Below are 5,617 nucleotides of genomic sequence, written 5' to 3'. Positions count from 1 at the left end.
AAAAATTAAACAATTAGTTAATAAAATTATACATAGGGGCTCTTTTTTGGAATACTTTAGTGTAAAATATTGCAAAAGTACGGGTTTTAACAATTTTGATGTTTGGTTGGATGAAAAATGAATTCAAAGTAAAAATAATGTAAACCATTTTAGTTTATTTTTTAGGTAAAACGAACTCCTCATTTTTTTAGCTAGAATGTTTTAGAGCGCAAGCAAGCTCGCTTGATCGCCGTCGATTATCGTTGATCACCACCGCGGATCACCTCCACCCGCGTCCGACCACATCCACCTGCCTTAGGCCACCATCGGCGGCCACAGCCCTCTGACCACCACGATCGCCGTCTGTCGGCCACTATCATCGTCACCCTCCGTCCACCACCCTCGTCACCTCTAGCCACCATTGTCTTCATTGTCACCTGCCATCAATCGTCATTTCTAAAATTTATATTACATTCATTTTATTTCAAATCAAACTTAAACCAAAAAAAAAAAAATCACCATAATTTACTTCACACTCATCTAGGTGTGTCCATATTTTGACCAAACTTGAAAATTTTGAGTTCGGATTGATCCTTTTGGAAAATGAGTCTAATTCGGGTTGCAAATTCAATCATAGTTGAAAATTTGGGTCAGGTTCGGATCCGAGTCAATCCAAAAACCCGAAATTAACCCATCTGACCTGATTCACGCACTCCTAGCGCCTACACCCCGTGCTCGCGGCCTTGCGCCCACTATTGCGCCCACACTCATGCCAGCTCCCACACCCCTGCTAGCGCTCACACCCGCAGTCCGGCAAAACTGCACCCTTGCTTGCGTCATTCCAGTAGCACATGCGTTCCTCATGCTTGCGAGCCTCGCCGACTAGCCCTCGCATGCTTTCCCCTACCTCCCTCTGATCGCTACCTACCCTCGTGGCCCCTGGGCTCGCCCACTAGCGCAGTCGCACCTCGTGGTCTCATGTTTAGTGGGTCAGGTTGGGTGAACCCCGGGTCTACCCCGGATCGGGTTCAAGTCCAAATATTTGACCCATTTTGCAATTCGGTTCGGACTTAGCTCAACTGAATTGGACTTAGGTAACACATTTGACACGCCTATAGTCATCCAAACAATCTCAAAGTATTTATTTTACATTGCATTTTTCTTTTACAATGCATTCCTTTTTTAGGCAACTAAATACCCCCTTAAATTATTAATTAGATATTTATTATTCTAGTTAGTAATTAAGTACTAACTAAAATAGCATCTAACAAAGTAATTTAATAATTCATAGTGTAACTAGTAATTAAATTATTTGATAATTATTACGTGTTGAAAATTTTGAGTCTATAGAGTATATACTTTACGTATCTACATTGTACAAAAATTTAACACACATAGATAAAAGTAAAAAGATAAAAAAATTTTACATGAAAAACTAAGAAAGGAAAAAAATTTACAGCGCATAGCCCAATTGAAAATCAATTATATATCACAAGATAAAAGAATCATTCTTCTCATAATTGAAGGAGAGGAATATTTGATAATAAGATGTCTGATTTTTCTTATGAGGTTTAATAAAAAACATGTGTTTATAAATGGACAATTACCTCCCAATAGCAGTGCTTGATTTCTCAAATAGAGATTATAGAAAAATGGTGTGCACAATGAGATAGCTATAACCAACATCAGAGCTAAATTTTATCAGAATTCTAGAGATAATGGTGATTACTGATGGTGATCGTCAACGGTGACACTGTTTGTCACCGGCATAGCTTGAAAATATAAGAAGGCTATCTAGTTCTCTCTTTTCTTGAACCATATTCCAAAATACTATATTGTATGGTCTATATTGACTCCATTGATCATGAAACATTTGTTCAATATTTAAGTGCCTTCATATTGCTAGAATTAAGTGTCTTTAGGCTCATTGTATTTATCTTATTGGATTTGTTTCGTCGCGTTGCTCGATTAGATTATAACCACATCAAATTTAAAGTTTAGATGAAAATAATTTTAATTTCAAAAGTTTCTAATTCAAAAAGAGTGCCTAGATTCGTGCAGATCTTAATTATAAGTATTGCATCAATTTTTATACTAAAGTTAGGATTTATAGTTGGTGTTGATGATGTTCATCAAACTTATGGGTGATGATATGCATTGATATTGTTGGCCATGATAGGTGATGAAGTCAATGGGCTTCGGAGTAGGGGAGGATTGTAGTAAGACGATGATGGTCATATGATTATATTCGAGTAATTGTGATTAGAAGATCATAATGCGACAATGATGATTGGAGGATCGTAATTAGGTGATGGTGTTCAGAGAATCGTAGCCATACAACAAGGACCAGAGGAATGTAGTTGGGCAACTATACAATTCAAATGAGCCCAAAAATCATTTCATTCAAACTTAGTAATGAGCTTAAATATCAAAAGAATGATATATGATCAAGATAATCAATATATTTTTTTTAGTGTTATAAATTTTAGTTACATTTATACAAAGACCCAATCTAATATGACCCGCAGATAAAACATGTTATACCATGTTGAATTGGGATAGATCAGTCCAAGATCTAAGTTTCAGGGAATTCTTATATAGATTTTTTTATTTGAAATTTAAAATAAATAACAAAGCTCTAATTTAACTTCCAATAAGCAAAAAATAAACTCATCAACATGTTTTTATTCTTTTTATTCACCATTAAAATGTATACAATATTTACACTATACATATCACTCACTAGGATCTAAAGTAGAAGAAATTTATCTCTTTTTCTTTTATTCATTAATCATTATCTTTATAATTTGATTAATAACTAATATTAATTTATTACCAAATCATCACAAATTACCAAAGCTTATTAATTGCATCCGAAAAAATACAAATAAATATAAATAACAAAACTAAATTTTATTACTATAGTCAATATTTATATTCTACCATAAAGTTCAAAATCTCAAAATAATAGGTTCAATATCCACTACAGGATATAAAATAATACATATAAATGAATGAAATTAAAATAAAACTAAATTTATCACTACTGCTAAGCCTTAATTCATAGTTTCCTTACCATTATCTAAATCATATAAGAAATATATAATGCATTTAATGCAAGACAAAAGAATAAATATGTATCAGTAAATTTCAGTCCATATCAATTAATAATCAATAATCTATCGGCATAATCAATAAGAAATATATAAAATATGTATCAATCAATAGTAAAATAAATATGATCATGAAAGCAAAAAAAGATCTATAAAACTATAAGAAAATCGATCAAAAGGATGATCAATCAATGGACATGTTCTATATCAGTTGCATTTATCAATTAATTCATATGATATCATGTCAATACAATCATGAAAAAAATTATGAATAACAAGGCAAGACATATATCTTTAATGTGGTATCTTTATCCTTCCCACCCAACCGTCACCTAGTTGGTCACCAATATTTCTTTTAGTCTAAACTATCGACCAATTGAAGTTCAGTCTTTATCTTATCATAGTTATTCATTATCTTAACTCAATTCACATGTCGCTTTCAATAATAATTTAAGAGTAGTCACACTTTACCTTTTTGTATAATTCGGTCAATTGATTATATATTACACCCAAGATTACATCATGAACCTTGTATTTAAAAGAAAGCTCATCGGTCTACCCTTTTATGATATAGGATATTATATTTTCAAAACCAACCCGTATTAATTATAATGTTAACAACCAATCTTCATTGCTTACATGCAAATATCATATTTTCTTATTTCAGTTGTATCAGCCTCTCTTTAATGCATGAAATACATTAATTTATGAAATACATGAAATATGTATATTAACCAACATGAAATGCAATTTAAATGAAATACAATATAAAAAGAATGCAATGTAAAAAGAATATTTTGGAGTTGTTTGGATTAGTGTAAAAGGAATGCATGCAATTTTTATTTTTTTACTTGGTTTGAAGTAAAATGAATGTAACTTAAAGTGCAAAAAGATAGTGATTGGTGGTCGACATTGGCAACAATGTGGTTGGTGGTGGCCGATGGTGGGTGGATGGCATGCAACGATGGCAGTGGTGGTTGGCATCGGCCAGTGGCTATGGTGGAAGGCGGCGAGCGACGGAGGATGACTGACAATTGACAACTGGGAGTGGTGGTGGCAGGAGGAGGGCATCGGCGGCTGGTGGCAGACAAACAGAGGTAATGGTGGCCAATGGGTAGCAGTGGTGGGTGGTGAGTGGTGACAAGGGTGGTTACTAGCAATTGTGTGGCAGGGGTAGACAAATGAGATAGCAACGGGTCAATTGTGGTGAACATATGGCTATGGGGTGACCGACATCAGTGGTGGTCGGTGGCAGGCGACTAAAGTCAGTGGTTGTCGACGAGTGGCGATGGGAATGGTCGGCAGTGATTGGTGCTCGACAGTGGCGGTGCTCGACAGTGGCGGTTGATGATAGTCTAAGATGACGGGCGGTGGTTGACAGTTGCGGGCGGTGGCTAGCGATGATGAATGGCGATGGCGGATGGTGTTGATGGCCGATGCGTAGCGACGACGAGCAACGGTAATTACAATAAATTTTTGGTGTATTTAAAACTCAGCTAAATAAAAAAAAGTAAATGCATAAAAAATAAAGGGTAAATTTTTAAAATAAATATCATTAAGAATTTAATTAACTATTAAACCAACAAAATAAAAAAATTTAGAACTAGGCAAAGTCGCCCATTGATTGGGCGACTTGCTCAAGTTATAAAAACTAAAAAAAAAAAGATTACAGGAGAGAGAAAATGAGAGAGATAAATAAACTAAAAGATAGAGAAATAAAAAAATCCAATATAATTCTTTCTTTTTATACAGTTTGTTGGAGAGGAGCTACATCAGAATTTTTTATTTTTTTTATTATGTGTCAAAAAATTTAGAATGATATATTTTTATGATAACAAGAAAAAAGAATTGTTATTTCATCATAAATAATTTAGAATGATATTATTTTTATGTGCCAAATATTATTTCTTATTTCGTCATAAATAATTTAGAATGATATATTTTTATGAGTTATTATGTGTCAAAAAATTTCACAATTTAATTTATCATAATAAATTAAAAAAAAATAAATTAAAAATATATTATGAAAAAAAATTATGAAAAATATGTATTTTTAAATTGTTTATGATAAATTAAATTGTGAAATTTTTTGACACATTATAACACTTAAAACAAAATTCATTCTAAATTATTTATTAAAAATTAAGAAAAAAATATTTGCATTTAAAATTTTAATAAAAAAATTAAAAAAAATGTGTTGTGCCTCCTCTCCAACACAACGTTAACAAGAAAAAAGAATTGTTTTGGATTTTTTTATTTATTTCTCTTACTTTATTTCTCTCTCCTACTTCTCTCTCCTGAATTTTTTTTTATAACTTGAGCAAGTCACCCATTCAATAGGCAACTTTGCCTACTTCTAAATTTATTTTTTTTGTTGGTTTAATAGTTAATTAAATTTTTAACGATAATTATTTTAAAAATTTACCCAAAAATAAATTAGATGATAAATTTTAAATGCATAAAAATTTAAAATTTACACTATACACTGTTTTTAACTTTTTATTTTCAAAACAGCTGAGTTTGAA

This window comes from Dendrobium catenatum, unplaced genomic scaffold, assembly GCF_001605985.2.
Source record: "Dendrobium catenatum unplaced genomic scaffold, ASM160598v2 fragScaff_scaffold_665, whole genome shotgun sequence".
NCBI lineage: Eukaryota > Viridiplantae > Streptophyta > Magnoliopsida > Asparagales > Orchidaceae > Dendrobium > Dendrobium catenatum.
Note: the sequence above shows the minus strand (reverse complement) of the source record.